General features: G+C 45.0%; 1 protein-coding gene across 5 annotated transcripts in view; it reads left to right on the plus strand.

The window, feature by feature from the left end:
* Window positions 1-23,513, plus strand: part of MET (MET proto-oncogene, receptor tyrosine kinase) — a 134,448-nt gene that overhangs the window by 25,293 nt on the left and 85,642 nt on the right. Inside the window, exons 4-5 of one of the 5 annotated variants that reach the window (XM_084513708.1) lie at window positions 7,836-7,969; window positions 12,061-12,151. The gene's annotated coding sequence lies outside the window, so the exon portion shown is untranslated. The other 4 variants (XM_084513711.1, XM_084513710.1, XM_084513709.1 and 1 more) reach the window with 4 other exon arrangements.

The raw sequence follows: 23,513 nt of genomic DNA on the forward strand, positions 1-23,513 counted from the left end.
ATCAACAGGAATACGTCATGGTAATGTTTTATCCATCTCTGAGCCAATTCCCAACTTCAGAATGTAAACTCTAATTATACTTTTCCTACACACCACTGAACTGCACTCTTCCATTTCATGTCATTTCAGCACTTTAGGGGTGTTTTATCACACAAACAGTAAGACTTTAGCAGTGCAGTTTATGTTTTCATTTCTGTTTGAAAGCAAGCTAATATATCTTGGATATAAGGCACATTCTATGAGAAATAAATAGTATTTCTATTCATGTGCTTTGTGGGTAGGGGCTATGGTAGGGAAGTCAAACCATCTCAGAGAAGTTAGTCAGCCTACTCCATCCTTCCCCAGGCATGGAGATGCCCTGGTGATGTGTAACACCGCTTACCAGGCAAGCTGGCCAGTTCTGAAGAGTGGGTGCAATGGCCCCAACACTTCCACCCAGCGTGTTCTGGATGCTCATGAGAAATCAGGGAAGTAGTGAGTGCACGTAGCTTATAACTCAGTCTTGGGTCCTTTGAAAAGGTTCAGAGGGGATGGCAAGAAGCCTGGGAGCCAGTGATGGGACAGTCTGGAAGGTGGCCATGCAGATGGGACCTGATTGAGAGACCTCTGCCATCTCCTGCACCAGGAGACTCTGGACTACCTGCAATCCACTTCTCACAAATGGATATTTTTACTGTCACAGTACAAAATCAAATTGTACTGACCTCCTAAAACTCCATGTATATCGTGTGATTAGATTAAAAAAAAAAAATCCTGAAGAAGGAGAATACATGATTTCTGAATGTCTTGGGGATGCTGTAAGCACAGGGTACATCCCCACTGTCTTCACTGAGAATGTTTAATTTAATTATGTTGAATACTGACAACAGAGCTAAGGGAAAAGGGCTAAAACAGGTCAAAATCCTTAAGGTTCTTGCCCATTCATGATGAGGCTCATTACAAGGGAAGTCCCCTGTTGCTGAGGACACTGATCATTAACCTGTGTTTTGTAAAGCATGAAGAGGTTTAGTCCTGAGTACAACCAACCACCAACTGCTGTCTCCTGAAATTATTTCAAGAGCCTTAGCTCAGTTTTTAGTGGATGTGTTCAGACCAGAGAAACAGTCACACCTTGTACCTTCTCGTATCTACCTTGAGCACTTCCAGGTGGGACAACTCTTTGCTCTGAGGTGTGGTTCCTCTGCCTGAGCACCACAGGTCAGTGGTGCAAATTAGGGAGAGTGTAATTACGTTCTTCAGAAAGAAAAATTCGTACTTACAGTGACATTGCTTCAGGGAGTACAATCTTCAACAGCCCCTCCCTGTTTCAAGGCTATAAATAACTCAAATCTCAAAACTTTTTATGCTATCACTGCCTAAAACTGCATTTCTCAGAGTAACAAGAACATTTTTTCTGTGAAAAGCAAGACGGGATAACCAGTAGCGGACAAAATCTTATCCATGAACTTAATTGCATCCTAACAGCTGAAATGTAATCAGAACTTCAGCGATACAAAAAGCCATTAAATAATAACTGCAGGATTAGATTATGTGCCTACATAACAGCTTCTCTGGTCGTCACATTCAAACAACACCAGAGTGCATAAGAACCATGCAGTGAGATCCATTCCTTCCATCAGAACAACAAATATATATAAGTATTTGGAGAACTAAACATAAAGATAATTTCAAGTAAAGAAACGCTGGCATGTAAACAGGCTGATGACACTCCCTCCAGTCCCAGGCTATGTCTTACGACATCCTCTGTGAGCCTTATTATGGAATATCTATGTGCAGGTTTCTTGGTGCTGTTTCAAAGAAACTCAGAAAAATAAGAGCTTCTCCTTAAACTGAGAAGTCTTGCTTGTGATAAACAAGCAAGATGCTGAAATCTTTTTTCTAATTTACTTCCAAAATGATTTCCAAGTCTCAGATTTCTCCAAAATATTGTTTAAAGCCCAGTTCTCCAACATTAAAATAAATAAATAAATAAATAAATAAATAAAATTGAACTCTGCAAAAAAATGTTTTTTTTAGTTCTAACAGTTATTTCAGTTTGTTTTGGCTTTCATTTTTGCCTGCAGTCTTGCATTTATTTTGTTAGGGGTTTTGTTTGTTTGTTTGTTTTTGTATTTTTGCCCCATAAGGTTCTTTCTGGAATTTATGGTGTCATCCTGCCTCCAAACAGACTTTTATATAGTCCGTGGTAGTTCCTTCAGCTCATGTGAAGTGTTGCACACACCGGCTTGTTTCTGTCTTGCAGTGCTGGCAGTCTGCCTTGAGCTGAGAGCTGATGTCCCAAGTCGAAGTCATCAAGGAGCCCCACCTGGCAGCACAGCCACGCAGCTCCATCACCCTGAACCCTGCTGGGGGGCAGGTGAGGTGTGACCCAGGGGCAGGTAATGAAGACAAAGAGATGGAGCTTTTGGGGGATGCTGCTTGCAGCACCTCACTTCATCCTGTCTCTGAACTAGCCATGCCAATGCACATGTACAGACATCCATGCACTGAGTCTCAGGGAAATATATCCTGGTTTTGCAAAATGCCAAAGGAAAAGTGAAGCTGCAAGACTGTAGAGCCATGTACTGTGTTTGGTGTCTGCTCTCTGAGAATCATCGCTGATTTATCTTTTTAATTTTCATCTTTCTGGCTTGGACCTTTTTTTAAGCCTGAGTTATGACCATCCTTCCTCTCCTCGATTGTGCACTTCGACTGAAGAGTGCACTTAAGAGCTGACTCCAGCTGCCTCGAGGAGAATAATGTGACTGGCAAGGTTGACTCAGGTTTCCCCTTAGGCTTCTCATTTGTTGAAGTAGCCTTTATAAGTGAGTTTGTTTTCCATCTGAATATTATTCCACAATGGCATTCAGGATGGGATTCAACTGGCATCAATTCTAACTTTCTAAAAAGTCAACTCTACAGCTGCTGTCCAGGCTGCTGAGAGCATAAGGAAAGACTAAATTAGGCAGAGGTTGCTCTCAAGATGCATACACCTTCCTTCATTGACTACAGATAGGATGTCACTAGTTTACATTACATACCAGGCTTTTGCACTCTTTAAGATTAGTTGAAGAGAATCTCATTTTCGGCAATTACAGAAGCTCGAGCTTTATGTTTTGCATTCTGAGGTGATGAGCTCTATGAAAAACAGCTCATCAACTGAATGGGGGGCCTCTGGCAGCTTAACAGCTCTGGTGGGTGTCAACAGAAGGTGGACCCAAGCACTTGGTTTCTTCTGAGCCCCCTGCTTCATACAGAGATGTTGACCAGCACATTCTGTCTTTACTCCACGCTCTAATCCAAGTGTTCTCTGGGCAGTCTTCCTGCTGTTACTATTTTGACAAATACCAAGCACAGCAAGGGTAATAATAGCAACATTTTCCAAAAGTTAGTAAAAATCTTCACCAAAATGCCCTCTAAAGACACAGAAGAATAAAGCAAAGCTCTCATTCAGATTTTAGCCCTACCTTCCACCTACACACACAAACAAACAAAAATAGTTTACCTTACTTTAGTCTTACCTTGAGAGCAAATAAATTATTCCACTGCAGACTACAGTTAGACCCATATTTTCCTTTAACTAGTACTTAGCAGCAAGGATGCTGACTAACTCAGGAGAAAGCTGATAGTCTGCCAGTACTTTCCCATAATTTCCCTTGAGGGATAAACAGATTCTCCCCAAATTGACTGAGAAAGCACAGGGCTTGGAATTATGCAGCCAGATCCATGCACAAGTTGTAAAAACAATGAAGAAACAGTTATGCACATGTGAGTGTGCAGTTCACACCCAGCTTGCATTAATTTGCGCTCTGAGACCTGAGTGACAAACTCTGGAGCTAATGTTGAAATGAAAATAGCCTGTAAAAGAAGCATACATATCCTCAATATCTGAAACACTATTATTAAGGAAAACTTATTGGTTCTCAATATGTTTGCTTTCAGAGACTTCTGGGACTCTCATTAAAACAGAGCAGCACTAGAGAAGGTTTTGAATACAGTGACAAAGATGATGCTCAAAAAAAGAGACTAAATTGACTAGGATTTGCCAGCCTAGAAAAAGGACAATAAGGGCAAAATACAAGAAGTACAAAGAAGTATAAGCATCAGAGAGGGAAAAAAAAAAAAAAAAAAGAGAGAGAGAGAGAGAAAATTGTTCATTATTTTTCAAAATGCAGGAATCAGAAAAAAAAATGAAATCAAGAGGCAGAGGGAATAAAACAGGAGTACACGGGCTTTTTTTTTTTTTTTTTTTTTTTTCCCCACACAGATTCTAGTTAAACAGTGGAATTCATTGGCAGTGGACACTGTGAAAAATACAGAAAGTGATAAGAAAGGTTCATGGAAGGAATGTCCATCAAGAATGAAAGCCTGAGGAATCAACAGCTGGCTCAGGAAGTTTGGGCAGGAAAACTAGGGAAAACATCCCTGCTTGTTTGCCTTGTCTTTCTTCTTCTTCCCCAGACGTGCACTCTGGGTGACTTAGAAGTTTGATAAGTTTTGAGAGGTTTTGTCCTGATCCAGTATGGAACTTTTATATATTTAGGCAGTTGGTGTCTCACTTTGGATCTCTCTTTCATTGCTCTGTTCATAAATACTTTCTGAAATTTTCCAGTGTAACCTTACTTGGAAGTGCATTTTCATCAAAGCTGGTGATTTTTCTAATATTTCACAGGTCCATTTTTTCTTGAGTTATCTGTTGGGCCTTTGTCTCTACAAATTCACTAACTTTGTCACATTGAGGACTCTGATCTATATTTCTTGATACAAGCGTTCGGATACAATGAGACTTCCTCTTCATCTGTGTTTTTTCTTAAACCTAATCAAAACAAAATGAATATTTTTTTTGTGAGAGAAATAGGAAAAAATATATTTAGTGATATTGTTGCCAATATTAAACAATCAAACTACAGTAATGAGTAAGCACGTTATGAATACCAAGTAAGGCTACAGCAATGATTAAAATAAATAAACAGAAAACTCCTTTCAGCAATTTGAGGACCATATTTGATGCAATGCATTTTTGAAACTAGCCAGCAGAAGTGTGAGTATGAGTAAGATGCAAGAGCTAAAAACAAAACAATAGGCCAGTGTTCAGACTTACAGAAGAAGGAAGTATGAGCAACTTAAAAAGCAACAGAGAACTGGTAAATAGAGAAAATAATAAATGCAAATAAATCACAGCTGCAGAGGGAATTACAGAAAGTTAAATGTTTGATGATGTGAAATCTAAGTAGTTTAATTCTAAGTGTTAATTATTTCAAGTGCCGTTTGCAGCATGCTGAGTCTAGTGAAACAGTATGAATCACTGTCTAGTCTTAAATATGAACCATAATGGAGTTTATGCCAGTGATGGTGTCTGTTTTCCCATTTTAGTACTAAACCAGTCTTCAGGCATTGTTTATTTGAGGGGTTTACAGCCCTTCCCCTTGCTTCTGCTTTGTCTTTGTACAGCACAACAGTTCTTTTTTTTCACAGATGTTTCCATATCTGATTTTCAAACATGCAGAAGGGCTATTTTTTCATTCCCCTAAAGAGACAAGCTGTCTCAATACAAATATTGATATCACTGTCTTGTTACAGCTGCCAATAGTTTGGTCTCAGAATGGGTTTGTGCTGCACATCACTCTGCAGCAATGTTTTGTGAGAAACTCTGCATCATATAATGGCACACACAGGTACAGGATTTTGTCATACTGGTGCAGCTCTCACCAAACTCAAAACCCAAGGACAACACTGAAGCTCCTATAATATATTTTGAAGGTTTTATTTATTTTTTTTCTTGTGTCATAATTTAGTAGGCAGTCACCTATGATGTGTTGAAAGAACAATTCAGACCCTTCAGAATAAAAGAGATTCTGTTGGTTTTTGCTTTTTTTTCCCCCTTTTTGATGATTCATTTGCTCCAGTATGATCGAGCACTTCTTAGACCATGTTATTTATATACTAATACATCAGAAGTGAAAAGATTCCCCAAGTGTGTATACCCCAGACATTTTTAGGGGTGACCTGTGAAATTCAGTTTAAATTACAATAAGCAATTATACATGGACAACTTCAGAAGAATTTAATCCCAAGCACAACTTGTAGGAGTCACTACATCTCAGTATAGCATTAACTTTCAGTGCTGGTATAGTGGAACTGTGTCAGGCATATTTAGACCCATATTGCTTTTAAAGCACTGCTTATGTGAGAATATGCCTCTTAAACAGAAAGAAAGTATTAGCAACTTAACTTACAAAGGTGCTTACATATATCATAGTAGAATGCCCATCTATATCATTAGGTACCTAAATATTTACAAAAATTTGGATGCTATATTTCAAAATTCTGTGGGAAAGAAAAGAGCTCTTATTTGACCAAGACGTGCCACGCATGTTTATGCCAATACACAAATATGATGTAGATATTATCTCGAAATCCACGAGGTGGCAGTGTCATAGTTTTCTTGGTACTGGGTCCTGAAATGCATTTTCTTTTAAAATATCTAAATGTCATTGGGATATTTATCACCTCAGTTTTGAAAAATCTGGGGAAGTTGTTGAGACATCTGCTTTATTTCCAAAAGCTGACAATGAAAAATTATTTTCCTAAGAAAAGGCAGAAACTGTTGCGTAAAGACGAGAAGCCCATCTTGTTTTGAGGCATCTGTCATGTTCCTGTGTGCACAGTGCTGGGGTGTCTGCACAGGCTTGTGCAGGATGCTGAATTCAGGCATGATCATATCCTGCACAGAAATCAGAACATAATGCCCTGAAAACAGCCAGTCCTCAGAATCCATTTTCATTTTCAGTAATAAAAGAAAAATAAGAAAGGAATGACAATTTATCCCTATTTCACTTTTATTTGGAAAACCTTATCACTCCCCAGCTTTGTTATTTAGCAAATCTACCCAGTCTATGTTAATTTATATCAGCTCTATGTTAATTTATATCAGCTCTCTCTAATAAAAAGTATCTTACTGGGAAACCGGAATACAAAATATGACCACAAACATGCTCATGAAAATATATCTACACTCTATTTTTTAAAACGTTAAGACTGCAGAACTACTAAGAATATCTGAGGAAAGACACATTATTGTCCTACTCTTGCCTTCCCAGGGAAACACAACATCCCTATTGCAAATTAAGGAAGAGGTCATGCAGAATTTATCAAGTGGTTTCACTTGGATTCCCTGGCTCCCGTCACCTTCGCAAATGCCATGAGGCTGCTGTATTGAGACATGAGCTCTGTCGTGAGGGCTGTGCTCTCTCATGAGGGCTGTACTCTATCGTGAGGGCTGTGCTCTGTCGTGAGGGCCATGCTCTGTCATGAGGGCTGGAGCTGCTGGCCATGTGCCAAGGTGGAGCCGTGCGGCCCACGCAGGGCTACCGTCACAGGGGGAAGATTGATGCCCTTGGGTAGATCCCATCTGTCAGGACCTGTCAGTTTTCCTAAGAGGACGATTAATTAATGTAATCTTATTCAAACACAATATATCAGTTCCAGATTTTTGTATGCCCAGTGTGAGCTTTCCTCCCTTATTCCAGCAAGCCCTGCAGTGTACGCCAGGGATTCACAAATGGAGTTGTTCTCAGCAAAGCCTGTGCTGCACTGTCAGCTGGCTCAACCCATCAGCTCCCTTCCAAGTGACCAGTTAGGCTCCGTGGCAGCTACAGCCCTCTTCTTGCAAACTTACTTTAGTTTCATGTCTGGGGTTGCAGCTTTTCCTTCTCCTCTGATTCCTGCTCTGTGCAATCTGCCCCTCTTCCCTTTTTCAGCTCTCCATGTGGCTCTGCCTCTGAATCTCCTGCTCTTTTCTCTCTCCCATAGCAATCTCACCCACATATGACATCTCTGCTCTTTTTCTGCTCCAGACCCCGTGGGCAGAGCTCAGCTGGGTGATGAGGACACCCGCACCGTGGTGCCTACTTGCGGGTGTCTCAGGCCACATGGTGTGGAGGTCCACTTGATACTGTCACCCTGCTCAGGAAATCTGCAGACATCCAAGGTGAGTCTCATTGTCCACAAGACACACTCCACCCCCTCAGTTCAAACTGGCATTTCTGTTTCCCTGCAGACATCTCCCATCTCCAGCAGCTCATGCTACACCTGACGCACCTCTAAGCCTCCCTCAGAGCTTGGCCACCTGTGTCCTGCGGCAGGCCCCATGTACGCCACCACCACATGCAGGTCCCTTGTGTGCCCTGCCAGGGGTCCAGTCTCACCTCAGCCCTGCCTCCAGATGCCCGCGCTTGGCCTGGCTCTGAATTGCAGATTCAGCCTCTGCAGCCTTTATAATTCATCTGCACATATTCAAAGTGGTGGGTCTGCTCTGAGACCGGGCAGCAGTGGCAGGGCAGGCAGAACCAGCTCTGAATCCCTCTAAAAGGCCACTTGCCTGGACTTCCTACCCAGGAAAGACTTATGTGCAGTTTACACTCAAGACAGAAGAAAAAAAAAAGTTTCAATTTCAAAAATGGTAGTTTTCAATGCTCCATGTAGGTTTTAAATGCTCTACATAGGTAAATGTTTATCAGACTGTTGGAACTACCAAGATAGTCACAGCAAATAGAAACAAGATAGTCCTTGAGCCAGGTGTCCATTTAACAACCATCTCCTACAACGCCATCTCAGATATAGATCAGTAGTCCAAATGTTTCTCATTAGCCCTGCCTTTAATGACACTTTAATGAAGCTGATAACTATCACAGCTAGGGAAATTATCCATATAAACTTTGCAGCACCTTTATTCTGAAGAAAGAGAGAGAACTATACAGTGATGGCTTTAATGCTACCTTTAATAATGGGGAAAAGGATCAGCAGTCTTGAGTCAAGAAATTTAGGAGAAAATGAGCTGCATAAGGATTGGGGTTTTATATTTTTATCTGTGGATTTTGTCTGCATTCTCTTGAAATAAAAATGAACTACTTCAAAGTCTCTCAGACAAAGCTGCAGGTACCAACATTTAGCAGGAATATTTCCACTGAGATTTGATCCAGATTAATTGGTTTGAAGCCTCTCTCTTGCACTTGCCTTGGTGTTTCCCTCACAACACTCAGGCAAAAAGGTGGGTTCTTCTTGTTCTTCTTGTCAAACTACCAGTATTCAGCTGACAGACCCACAGAAGAAGCATTTGTGTCATGCATCTCATAAGCAATATATGAAGGAAAAGGAAATGTTTCTTGTCTTAGATGAGCTGGATTACATTTTCAGATGTTTTCCTCTATGCTGCCATTAACTATAAGAGGAGGCCAGGCTGAGGATTCCTGGATCGGGCATCTCCAAGTGCACATGAAGTGAAGTGAGCTGGGTCTTGCCCAGGTGTGGGGGGAGGTTGAGAGCAGAGGTGAGCCCACGCCTAGCAAGAGGCCAGCCCAGCTGGGGTGAGGGGCTGGAGACCTTCCTTTCCTTCCTAAAAAGGAGCAGCCTTTCCTTTTCATCTCCAGCCACACCTCCATCCCTGACATGTTTGTGTTGGGATAGGCCTCTTCCCTGATTAATGCCAATAGGATGTGTGCGGTGAGACACATTGCAGTCTTCTAAGATAAATAATGTTAACGGTTATTACATCATTACTGTCATTAAAGCGTATACCAGCAAAACATTTGCAATACATTTTAGCTCTGAGAAAAGCAGTAAAAACTAATTTGAGATTTAAAAGGCCTGCCTAAGCTTGCACATTCAGAGGAAACTGCAAGCACCCAACCTATGGAGAACCTTTCTGCACCACTTCCAGTGTCCCTTCTAGGAGCCTCATGGCACTGGTCCTTTATGTCTCAGGGCTCTGAGGTGGCAGACTTGGTGACCTGGGTGCCTCCAAGTGTCTGATTAAGCTCACTTGTCTGAGGTGACCAAGCTGACCTGCTGCATTTGGTGACCAGGATGGCCAAGACATGATCCAAATAACTCCAATTTCTTCCCTAAATTGCAAGTAACATTTACAAGCAGGTTATGTGAGCAGCTAGCAATGCAAACAAGCTACTGATGTACCACTTAGCATGAAAACGTAGGCAAAAGTATTTTCAGAATCAGTTTCATAACTCAATGTCCCAATTTAAAACCTGTGGATTTAATTTTATTTTCATGTGAGGGTTGCTTCTGTGACCTATTTAGACAAAAAATAAAATAAAATCCTTTAGGATTTTTGGACCTTCAGAAAAAGAATTCCATACTAGACCTACTTTCTTCCCTCTGCTTCTCTAGAGGTTTCCTCCTTGTCTTACCTTAGACAAGGCAGTCGTTTTCTCCGTTCCTCGGTCCCTCGTCAGTAAAGTGAAGATAATAGTGCTTCCTATTTCAACAGTGGCTTTTGGGGCAGATTAAGACAGCTGGAGTTTGAGACATTCTTCAGGGTATTAACATGGGAGGCAGATATCAGGGGAAGAACGTACGTAAGAAAGAAGAAAGAAAGGGTAAAATCTTTCTTGTGTCTTACTTGGGAGTCAAACTTTGGGAGCTAACGTGGGAATCAATCAGAGCTGGATTTGTCCTGATGGTAATTGCAGCTTTTATAGGATCATTTAAATTGTCTGTCAAATGAAAATATTTCTGTATAATGAGCATGCTATTAAAAACACCCCTGCCAGACCGAGGGCAGACACAGTCACCATATCTATGAGGGGCTGGCACAGGCTCATGGCTACGACCAAATTGGAGCCTGGGCCACTGCCACTGGCCTTGCCTGGTCCTCCACAAGTGGGATGGGCATGCAGGCAGGGCAAGTACCACTACTTAACCTGAAACAAAAGCACTGCCTTCCAGTCCCTCTCTTCTGATGTGCTCATCACGGGTCTGACAGGCTCTGTCCCATTGCTCCCCTCTTTCCTGCTGCCCTCTGGGTCCAGTTCTTGATGCAGCATTTCTGGTCCTAATAAGGACCTTAGGGGTTAACTAAATCCAACAGAACTGACCAAAATCAGAAGGCATACTTACAAAAACCACATTTTAACTTTATATTTTGCCTTGAGACCACATGCTGAAAAGACTCTTAGGCACCAGGTAGAGGAAAGTGAAGCACAAAACTACATCACTGGAGTAATTACTTTTAGTTTGGCTCAGCACCTAGACACTTCTTGTTTGATTTGATTTGAACATGTTCCTAAACTCAGACTTTAAACTCACCTGAGTCCTTGCTGGTATGTTAAAGTTGCCTTCTGTCTGGATGTTACACAGCACTGTTAATAGCTCCCGTTGGAATACAACAGGTAAATTTTAAGTAATAGTACAAGGACACTTTGATTTTGTCTGTGTGTACAAAGAAATATATTTCTGTCAGCACAGACGTATTGTTATGTGTGCAAATATTTCCTGGCTACACAGTATGGGTGTGCTCCTGCCTCATTTAAAATAATAGGATTTTAACGTTGACTTCATTCTCCATAGTATTAAATTCACAATCAGCACATGAGTCTAATTAAATTATGAAAGTTATTGAAAGGAATAATCTCCTATCAAAATTCTTATGAGTTGGGCTGTATCCTAAAGCAGCCTTATGAAATATAGCTTTTGGCAAATATCATATACTTACATCATTACAGAATCAACAATGTTATTCTAAAGTTAACTTAAAAATGCAGATTCTTTAGTGATAATGAGCCAAATCCAGCCCTGATTTACAACTGGCTTTGTCGCAGAATATTTTTCTTTGTCTTTAAAAATGTACTAAAACAAGTATTGTGCATAAAATGCAACACATTCTAAACCACATCTGGGGAATAGCTCATATTTAACGACATTAACTAAAAAGTGTTTTAGAACTGTGCTCTTCTTCTTCATGGCCACGTAGACGTCACTTGATACAATTTGATGCAGTCATATGTGCGTAAAGGACCAGGTTTTGCAAACCAGTAAGTAATTCTGTGTATAAGCCCCTAGAGAGGGTAAAAAGATGCTGGTGGAACCTAAATCCAGCTCCCCAAAACTGAGCATGCCAGGCAAATTCCCACTATAAACCAAATCAGTCGAAGTTTTGCCAAAGACATCCATTTGGGTCATTATCGACAGATAAACTGCAAGCTCCCATGTCTGCAAGTACTTATGTATGCGATTAATTTCACTACTAAATGTTCTGTAATGCTTCTCTTTTCTTTTCACTTGAAGCCTGGTCAACTTGTGGATTGGAGCAAATGGTGGAGCTGTGTGGCGAGCACAGAAACCAGTCTGCAGGTGCCCGTGGCAGCACCAGACCTAGGTATGTGCTTCACTTTAGGCATGTGAGTGTCTCCAGTGAAGCTTACATCCTTCAAAAGTGGGCTGAATTAGGGCGATGTTTGTTCACGCGTGCTCACTCGTGTGTTGGTGCGGGCACTCCCTTCCCCTGATCACCAGGTGTACACATAGCTGGAGGCAGGATCTGTCCCTCTACTTTTAAATAGGCAGATTTTCTATTTCCAGCCTGGGCAGCGATCTGTCTGCTGTGACCTTTGTAAATACAAACAGCAAACTGAAGGAAAAATAACGCTGTACCTGAGTCACAGCAATCAGGCTGAAAAGAGACATATGGAAACTTTCTAGCAGTTAGTCCAAAGATAATCCTGCAAGACTGGAAATGTCATAGCTAGTAATTTTACTGCAAGAGCAACATGCTTGCAGTCAAAATAAGGAGGGAAATTAAAAATGTACTGAAAAGGATGCTCAGAAACAGTTACAGCTATCAGACCATTTTAAGGCAGCTGAATGAATAACACCACTGAAAATATGAACCTAATATATAGCGAATTCCTCAAGGTGTGAACATCTTTCTTTTTTACTGTCATAGGGTTTGTTTCCAGTTACACAAACAAACAAACTGACCATGTCAGAGTGGCACATATATGATATCGGTTTGGCGTTTTGCTACTGTGCTTTGTCTAAAGCAGTTCATGTGCCAGATTTTTTCCACAGTGTGTGCTTGAAAGCCTTTGCTTCTGCTGTTTGAGCTCACCAAACACACCAAGGGCTACTGCAGCTGAATCTATTTCAGGGATGTGAGCACAGAATCATAAAGGATATAGTTTTTCATCCATTAAATGATTTCTTGGTTTTGTACACTGAGAGATACTCATTCAGGGATTTAGCTCATTTCAACACAGCTTGGAAAGGAGGCACGGTGGAGGTGGGGAGCAGGGCTGCAATCCACACCACCTCCTCCCAGTTCCCTGCTGCTTTCCAGAGGGTGAGGAGCCTCCACGGTTTAAACTAATATAAATCTCGTTTGCTGCGAGCCCACCCTCCTCCTCGGTCTCTGACCTCGTCCTTCTGCAGGCACTAGCACTCATGTTACTGCATAGCAGATGCATGTAAGGAGCTGATCTGCCTGTAAACTAATCTTTGTTCTTTCAAGTGATTAATTTTTTCCTGGATTCCTGAACTTCATGTGCCAGCTGCCCACGTGGTCATTGAGTCCCTGAGGCTGGCACAGCAGGGGCACAGACCCCTGTCAATCTGGACTTCAGATGCTGAAGCCACGTCCATATTTTCCTCTTTCCTCTAGCAATCCAGTTAACCGATGCCTACACATTAAGATTTCAGATTCACTCCATTGTGGTGTTCAGTAGCGATATTAAAACCAGAAAGACAAACAAGGAGGAAAACGCCGTCAGGTTAAACAAAGGAATTCCCTTTGCGCAGTCAATAAATACAGAAATCACCTGTGATACACAGCGCAATTAACGAAACACGTTCAGCTATGATCTTACATTCAGCCTGGTGTTGCCATATAAATCAGAACTGCCCAGGGCAGCTCAGTGCTCAGAGATTAGGATTTCTACCAGGGGACTTCTATTTCTGGCTTTGCAGGGGACTTTTGCAACCTTCAGCCTCAAGCTGAAATTTTTTCTGGTGCCACTGTTGACCCTCTCACAAACAAACACGAAGTACTTATTAAGCTTTCAGAATTTACAAGCCTAGTTAATAAATGCCTATGTAATTAAGAAATAGCCATAAAGTGCAGTGATGATCAAATCTTAGGAGCCTACATTTCTAAGTATCTACTGTGATGTTTTGTTTGTTCTGCGTCCCTGTCTTGGGCAGGGAGAATAACAGCTGTGGTTGCGCTTCCCCTAGAGCCCAGACCACCAGTCAGAACCGTCCTTGCCCATCATGTGGGTTTTGAGCCCAGGAAGGACAGAAGTGAAAGATGGAATATATCAGAGTGACTTGAAGGGGCAGAGTAATCTGAGGGAAAGGTGCCTCAGGCACAGCCCCTTCCCAGAACTGCCCCTGGCACTTGCAGCCTTCCTGTAAGGAAGGGTCGGAGCAGCTGCAGTTACACATTACCCCAGCAGGATGCTGCACTGATGCTTTCTTACCCTTGGATCACTGGTCTGTAAAGCAGTTAGGTTGGGTGGAGCTACCTAGGGCTCTTTTTTTTGCATATCACCCCCTAGGGAGGCTCAGACCGAGCTACTCACAGGCCACCTGGAAGGGTGCTGCTGCAGAAGGCTTGTCGGATACCCACCAGCACTCAGCTCAGCTCCAGGGATCTTCTTCCCCCGTGTCCTTAAGCTTTAAATTAATTCATTCTCACCGCCTTGCTCCTGGTGAAATCATTTACTCATGAGCAAGCCCCGCTAAGTCAGAAGTCTCTAGAGTCTCACAACGACATTTGCATTTTATATTCACTTCCAGAGGTGTGAATGACGGCAGCAGAGGGCAAAGATCAAAACCACTGATGGTGCTGCGTAGCTATGGTGCCTTACGGGGTGGTCCTCCAGAAATGCATTTCATTTTTGGTACTGCAGGCTTTAAAAAGGCAGTTAGATCCAGATTCACAGAGACAGTAAAATATCTCCTCCCTGTTGATATTGAATAGAAACTGGGTACCAAGGTAAATCTGGTCTTAAGACTCCATTTTGCTACTTGTCCTCACAGTACTTAATATCTTAGGTTCTCAACACAGGTCACAATCAAGCCTGTAGGACTGCGTTGGTCCCCGTAGTAAGTTCTGGGTGCACTACTGCTGATGCATAGAAGAGTGATTTGTGCTGTGTTTTCATTCCTCTTTACATTTGAAAGCTCAACTTAAGCATAGCCCCGCGATTCATTTTTCTAACTGCATGCCCGTATTCTTGGACAAGTGATATGTTTGCTCATCAGCTCCCTATCTCAAAACACGTCAGGGCTGCGTGTGCCAGTGCTCTCCTCTCCCCTGTGCATTCCAGTTCTCTTGCCGAACAGATCACTCCGACAGACTCTCCTCTACACTTCTGATTTTTTTATTTTTTTTTTCCAGTGCCGTCAGCTTTCTAAAATGTGCCACACTGTGCTATTTATGCCAGCCCTCTTAACGAAGTGCAGATGACCAGCGCCTTTTGGACGGGAGGCAGAAGTGAGGGGAAGTTAGTAGAAAAGCAGGATAATAAATAGGTAACAGAGTATTTCACCCAAAACTTAAAGGTGTATCAAGCCCCCGAGAAGCTGCTCACAGAGCACCCGTATCGTGGCACAAACAGTGAGGGGAGGGTTATCAAAGCCCTGCTGCAGTGTAGTTGTCTCATATGGCTAACCTAAAATAACATGGCATCAGCACGGTCAAAATGGAAAGGAAACATCTGTTTCTCCTTTTTATGTTAGTGACAATCCATTTGTTAGCTTTAGAATAGCACAGACTGTCCCACTGATAACAGCTCGGGGGCTGGCTGTGCAGCCCAGGCAGGTGCATCGGGATCTGAAGAGCAGACTGAGACCAGATAATACGTGGGGCTGTCCGTAAGAGGATAAACACCAGGTTGAAAACTATTTCTTTATCGTTTTCTTTCAAAAGCAACAAGGAAGATGCTTCCCAAGCTGGTGGAACTGCGCAGATGCACCCTAATTAACCGACAGGGGATTGAAGCCTGGTGAAGAGCGCAATTTAACTGTGACCATGCCTTTCCCTCTAGGGGCTGGCACTGCATCTCAGTCTCCCTTTTCTAACTACTACTGAGTATTAATGGAGGTAAAGGTCATCGAAGTAAATGGACAGATTCCCAGTGACTTCAAACAAATGCGATCAGATCAGTCAGAACATTTGCATTGCTGGTTCCTTTTTAGCAATTTCAGCTCTCAGGGCACAGGAGAAGGGGCTGGTTTTATTTTCACTTTGTGTAATTTTTAGTGTGTTGCTGACATACACCAAGGGAGGAGGCAGCAAGTAGAACCTCTCCCGTAGCCATTGTGCACTTTTTATTGAAACGGGCTGACTTTTTTTGCTATCTGTTGTCAGTAAAACACCCTGCCGAGCAAGAATTTCACAAGTTAAGCACATAAAAGGTTGCACGCTGTCTCAATTATACATTTGTTTTTTTTTGCGGAGAATTAGTTTATAGCTAGGTTAGATGCATTTATCACCAGTGCCAAGAAGCCCATAGGAAAGAGAGACAGATAAACAAATTGTGAAAGTGCTGCTGATGCAGATTAGTGGCAGGCTGGCTGGCTGCTCCTTAAAAGCCCCCTGTCCTGATGTACGGCTCTGTCCACAGACCCATCGTGCTGACACCCCGGGCCTAAAGCAAGTGCATACACTCCTTTATTTAATTTTCCTTTCAAAACGGTTGGATGCTGACATTTTTCCCATGCTTAATCACGAAGCTGGGCAGTCTTTCTTCCAGCTCCTCTCACTTTACTCATGCAAAACATCCAACGGTTTAAACGGTATGATTAAGGGGAGCAGAACCGGGGCCAAAAAAGGAAACACGCCGAGGGAAAAGAGATGTCTCCAATAACTCCTATTGGAACGTGGGGCCTTTCACTTAAAATCTGGTTTAAATCAGTAGCTGCTGAAACTCATTAGCACAAGGAGATGGCTCCTCTGGTGTGGGCCCCGGTGCTGAGGCAGCTCCAGGAGCGCTCGGTGCCTCAGTTTCCCCATGCCTCTGGAAGATGAAGGCACTGCCTGCTGTAGGAACCTGGTGGGGCAGAGACCCAGCTCCTGGCATCCTGCACCCCAAAAGGAGTGGAGTGGAGGCAGGCGGGTGTCTGCTGCTCTGTGCCAGGTGACATCCCTTAATCCGAATTACACCTGCCCCTTAATCCGAATTACACCTTCAGCCAGCCAAGACGCAGCGGGCACTGGGGCTAAATCCATCGGCCACTTCGCATCCCGGGGGGAGCAGGGAGAGACCTGGGGGTGCCACAGCCCTGCCCTGCCTCTCGGGCTGAGCTTTTCCCACCTCTGGGGCGCAGGCACCTGACCTCACTCCGCCCGAAAACGCCTCCCCCGAGCTCGGGGCGAAGGCTGGGCGAGAGGAGAGGCGTGGGGGGGGGTTCTCCATCAGCCAGCCCCCTACCCCAAGGGCTGGGGATCCCGACCGGGAGGCTCGGAGGCTACACACACCCGATATGCGGTGAGTCACGGGCAGGTCGGGACCGCGCCGGAGGGGCGGAGGGAGCCGAGGGGACCGGCTGATTTACCGCTGGGAGCCGCCAGCAGCGCGCCGGAGGCGCCGGAGGGAAGAAGCCGCCCCGCAGCCCAGGTGCCGGCCGGGAGGGAGGGAGGGAAGAAGGGAGGGAAGGAGGGAAAGAGGGAGGGAGGGAGGGAGGGAGGCGGCTGCAGCAGCCCCCCAAAAGGCACGGGCGGCATCGCGGGGCAGCCCGGGGGCGCGGAGGTGTGTGCGGGCTGCGCCCCGCTCCGCTCCGCCCCGCCGGGCCGGCAGCCGAGAGCCGGGAGCTGGGAACCGGGAACCGGGAGCAGGGAACCGAGAACCTGGAGCTGGGAACCGGGAACGGGGAGCCGGGAGCCGGCAGCAGCCCGCTCCGCACCGGTAAGGATGGGGCGAGCCGCGGGGAAGGACGGGGAGGGGTCCGGGGGGAGCCCTCCCGGAGCCCCGGGGCAGGTGGGCGCCCCCCGAGCCGTGCCCCCCGCTGCACCCCCGCGATCCCCGGGTCCTCCCCCAAAATGCCCCCGTCCCCCCAGGTGCCCCCCGCCCCGCTGCGAGCCCGGGGGGTGCCCCAGGAGGGGCTGGGGAGGGCTCGGTGCGACCCCAGGGGTTTCCCCAAGTGCTGGATCCTTGGCTTTCCCGCAGCCCTCTTGCGGGCTTGATGCATGCGTGCCCTTATTGCTTCATTTCTGACAGCAGGGGTTTTTTTTGCTGGAAACGGGGCACAGTTCCGCGCTCCAGCAGCATTCCGCCACTCCTCGCCTGTCGGCGGTAGCTCGGCTGGCTCTGTGCTCGCCGGCGGTGCCCGGTGCAGGCTGCGGGTCGCCCTCCTCCATCCCAGCGCGGGGATTCACGCCGGGTGCCGGCGGCGTCCAGCAAACTGCGCGCCTGTAACCCGCAGGAGGCTGCTTAGGCTGCAGTGCGTGCCTCTTCCAAAGAACCTGTGCCGTGTGTGGTGGCTCGGCTGCTTTCATCTCTCAGCCTAAAAGCGCCTCTTTGCATTGTCCGCCAGCAAAAATAGGATTGTGCCTTTTTATTTATTTATATTTTTTTTTTCTCTCGGAGATCTGAGCAGTTTGGGTTCACAGCCGGGCAAGAGAAAGTCCCTCACATGTTTCTCTAAGAGCTGGTTAAATGTTTACAGATCATACACTGCCAGAGCAAAAAGCTAGCCTTTGGCAGGAGCTGCATGTTGAAAACAAAGTAACTTGGAGAATGACTGTATCACTTGTTCTTTGTGTGCCCTAATCCTGCCTCAGCACTCTGATTCCTCGTCTGACTCGTCTCCTAATGCAAACTGAATCATTTGGAAGAAGGAATACTTTATAAAACATTCATCTCTCTATTTACAGAAAACACTCAGCTTCTTTCCCTTTCTGGTGAGGAGGGGATGAATTGCCTTTATTACCCTGTAGGGCTCTTCTTTTCCCCTTTCTTTTCCATTTCTCCTGTCTCTAAGGATGACCGCAGGTGGTTATCTGTGCACAGCACTGCACGTGTTGTGGCTGAAGTGGGGCTGCTGGATGAGCTGGTGCCCAGGGGTGGACAGGGCACGCTGATCCTGCGAGCCCGCCAGGAAGCCAGAGCTCAGCAGAGGTCCAGTGAGCAGCTCATGAATGCAAAACCGAGTGGCACACATCGTCCTCCCAGAAACGCCTTTCCCATGCTGATTCTCCCGCGTTTATGGCTCTCTGGAGCCTCAGCTGGGGAGCTGTAACCTCCTCCCACTGGCCCAGTGCAACCAAAGGGGCCAGCCCACCTATTCTCCCCCCTTCTTCTATCACCTGCAAGGGGCTGCTCTGTATTTTTCAACTCAGCGCAGAAACCCAAAGCCTGCTGCTTCCCAGATCCGGCTTCCCGGACCCCAGAGAGCAGCTCGCACAGCTGGCTGCAGCGCAGGAGCAGCAGCCCTGCCTTCACGGCTGCAAAGGGAACCTGATGCCGGCAACGTGCCGGGCTGGGCTGGGCTGGCCGAGCCGGAGAGCCTGGGATGGGAGTCCCAGACCTCCAGCTGATGTGCTTTATGCCACGGCTGCCTTGCTGTGCTGATGTGTCTAGACTTCATTCGGCTCAGACTGAAAGTGAGGGGAGGGACTGCATCTCCATGTGTGCCTGTGCTATGTGTAGCAGAAGGGAAATCCTGCCTGGGCTCTCCCTGCGCTGCGGAAGCAGCACACATCATTTCTTGAGTGGGAGAGGGATCGAGTAGCTGAGCGGTGTCCCCTGAAACAAGCCAGGCAGGAAGATGAAACCCAGAAGGGAGCCATGGGATCTGCTTGGTGCATCAGAGAGGGAATGGGTTACAGTGCCGTGCTTCAGACCCTTCCTGAGATTATGCCTTGCAGCTGCACCTCCGGGGCTGGTTCCTGCGATACCCCTGTGACCAAGCTCCCCACATCTGGCTGGCGCTCAAGCCACTGACACAATTCCACATTTCGCAGTCTACTACCAGCAGCGGAGCTGTCAACCCGTGCATCTTGCCTACTGTGGCCACAGCCTGCGATCGCCTCCCATGCAAGGGTTGGCAGCCAGCAATCACATCCACGGAGCTCGCTGATGACGTTTGCACCGTGGTGGTCCCTGCGTGCTGCCGTGGTGGAGCAGGACCTCAGCTCTGTGGAGGACTCCACAAGTGGCACCTCCCTGCCTGGTTTGCCTGTCCTTCCCCACACGGCCATGCCAGGAGGCTTGCTGTTGTTCTCGCCTGGTAAAAGTGCTGTGTTTCTCTTGGCGATTGTTTTAACGAATCTGTATCTCCTACATGGCGAGTGATGCAAGCATGTTAGCAGAAGACATTTTTAAATCAGTTTCCTTGCCCAGGGGAAATGCAGTATAGACAGGGCCTTCAGGAAACGAATAATTAGGTGACCTTTTTCCCCCCAGAATATCAGGTCTGTTTTATGTAGAGCTGTTTGAAGTCACACAAATTCTCATTACTCTCCAAATCTCTAACCTTGCCTTGTTTAAGATACCTTTTAGGAAATCAAATCAGTGTTTCAATCTAATTTCCAAAGGCATTCAAATACATGGTATGTGCGCTAACTTGTTTCCTCTAGCATTAACAAATCTAGCAAATTGCCAAGCTATTTGCCTTCAGGAAAACTATGATGTTGTACAAGAAGATAAAGTATTTTTTCCTCCAATTTCAAACATTTAAAAAAAAAAAAAGTTATCAGACCAATTTGGTTGAGGATGTAACTCTTTGAAGGAAACAGTGCTAGCAAGTGTTCTTTTCAGGTGTCTGCTTTCTGATCTGTTCTGAGACTTTTTATTTGCTCCACAATCCCTTTCAGTCACTTGATGCAACCAGATGGTGACCGAGTCTCCTGGCTCAGATGGGCCTTCCTTCAGTTTTTTAGGATCAAGCACCCCAAATATCAAAGTGGGCAGTAGAAGTGGAGAGAGAGAGACCAGGAGGGTTTTGTAACCAGGGCCGGGGCAGCATGGATGGAGGGTGAAGGAGCAGAGGCTGAATGCGCCTGCGTAACCCTGGGGCATTTCATTTTTCAGGCAGGTGTCGATAGCAGATTTTCTGTAATGCTGAGGAGTTTAATAAGCTCAAAATACTTAAGTGAAACGCTCCCTTTGTGCGTCCTGCAGCTCTTTGATACCCGTCTGCTTGTCCCAAGAAAATTAACATGAAATTGCCCTTTTCTATGGAAGGCAGTGGTAGGGGTCTTGTTTGAATTCAGGATCAATTCGGTTGCAAATGGATGTGAAAGGAAAATTGCCTAATGCTTTCAGAAGATTTTCATTTTGCTCAAGTGTTCACACCATGGTCATCGCCATGGTATTTGATAGCTATCCATTTTGTTGTGTGTGCTGTGGCTTTAACCTCTGTTTGAAGGGTCACATCAGCCTATCTTTTTTCCTTATAGTCACGGGGAAATAATAATTCCTACGTAAGTTGCTTTCCTCTACCATAGCTCCTTCATTTTGACGTTTATCCAACTAAACAGTATCAGAGTCTTTTTGACATGTACTGGTATCAATTCTGCAAAGGATCAGTGACCCAGCTTGGCAAGTTTAAAAAATCAGCAATGTAACTAAATATGCGACATTTATTGAAATTCGTTCTTTGCCATGGAGCTACGTTCTTTCAAAAACATTGAGAATAGCGAGGGACCGTGCCTGCAATTTGATTAAATCTACTGTTGTTCCCATTCGCCTCTTGCAAATTGATTCCCCTCCCCGCCTGCTCCCCAGCTCGACACGTGTATTGATTAAACCCTCTGCCCTGGCCCAAGCCAGCGCACATCTGATGTTTGTGTGCCTGTTCCTCCTATGCAAGTTGTGACAGGCTCCAAGCCCTGCGAGCTGACTGCTCATGAGCTATCGGAGTGGGAAGGTTACTTGGCAATTGTTTTACACCATATGATGACACATCTTTGAACCCCATTGTATGAAGGAAAAATACCTTCTGACTGGAGAGAGGTTTCCTGTTTATGTGTGTGTTTGCTGGAATTAAGGCTTCCCCTGTGTGTTGGCCGAGTATTTTTTGTGATCCAAAATGGCAACATGGCAAGGCACCTACGGAGTTTATTTTTTGGACAGGATACAGGTCTTTTATATTTCAAAATAGCATGGCTCTGGAGTTGGTGGTGAAGCATAGGGGCCTCTCAGTTACACTTCTACGAGCAGACTCGGTTAATTGAGGCTGCACAGTTATAAAGACAGATAGATTTAGGCAATAAGTAATTAACTTTTATTGACATTTTTATACAATGTAAGTTGTTCGCTTCCCACACAGGAAGTTTTTGACTTCAGGCAGATGTTCTTTCAACATAAGGATATGATATTTGCCAAATGTATAATTTATTTTATGAAATGGGTAGAATCATAGCTTTGGTTGTGTCTGAAGGGAGTCCTCTTAGATCTTCTGCTTCTCTGTATGGAGCAAAGGGCAGTTCAACTGGTGGCCTCTGGGCAAGAGCTGCAGGAGGGTTGCAGGCAGTACCTAAAAGGCTTTCAGCTGTGCAGACATCGGGGTGACCAGAAAACAAAGCCACTCCTGCCCTAGGTTTGTGACCTTGCAGCACGCCTCTGCACCCTTTGTGCCATAGCTGAACCCCCTCGAGAGGGGAGAGCTGTTGTTGCAAGACTCAAACCAGGCATTTTGCCTATAACAGTAACAGGGCTGGACCACCCTGAACTTCGGCAGTAAAGTTATAGTTATTTATTAAATACAGTTCTAAGGTTTCTGGTTTCCCTCAAATGATGCTCATTTTAAACAACTGTCTGGGCCTGGGAGAAACCTGGACTAATGGACTGATTACACAGAGCATTTCTTAGGGCTGAGAGCCGCACGGCCCCCGGTGTGGGATGTCCCAGCCCCAGTTGCGCTGGTCACTGCCCCCCTGCCCACATCTGGCAGAACATCTTCCTCAGCACAACTCCAGCCCCTCTGCCTCCTGTCACAGGGGCTTGGACCCACAGCACAAGCAGATCTCCAGCAACTTGCTCTTTGCATTTATATTTTGGGGTTGTGCTGCTTGCCTGGTAGCCACCAGCAAGATGGTGGCCCCAGAGCTGTCATCATGTGTCATGACATTGACTTCTTCAGGGATGCTGGGTTTTGCTCTGCCTTTGAGTGTGTTTGCACAGTATCTGCAAAGTGCATATCCTCTCCTTCAATTTGTGTAGAAGATTGAGGTATCTTTTGCCGCATGAAATTCTTTTAGTTAATATTTGTACAGATTGATAATTCTCACAGGAGTGATTTATATTAGTCTAGATTCTGTGGAAACAGAAATCCTTTCTGAGCATGTCTAATGAGCAGATGAAAATAATTGCAAGCTATGCTTAGAATTGCAAACTTCCTTATTTCCCCCTTATTTGAGAAAAAGAAAAAAGAAATGTTAAATCCTTTTATTTATTTTATTTAGCTTGTTTGAGCTGGGTGCTGAACCTCACCTTTCATTACCTTTGTTTTTCCATATTATAAGTGTATTAACTAAGATGATCTCAAGCTTGCTGTAGATCTATAGTACTGTGAATGCCTGGTAGCATACTTATTTTTTTTACTACTTTGTATTTAGCTTTATCATGAATAGTAATGCTTTTCGGTCTGGTTGACCCAAGCTAAATAACCTAAGTTTCAAGACCATTAGAAATATTTATTTGAATTTACTTGCCCCTCCTCCCCACCCAGATGATCCTATGAAGATAAAGGTAGCAGGTTTCCATGTAACTTCATACTTTGAGAAAATTCCCAAA

Source organism: Aythya ferina, assembly GCF_964211825.1.
Source record: "Aythya ferina genome assembly, chromosome: 1".
In the NCBI taxonomy this organism is placed as follows: domain Eukaryota; kingdom Metazoa; phylum Chordata; class Aves; order Anseriformes; family Anatidae; genus Aythya; species Aythya ferina.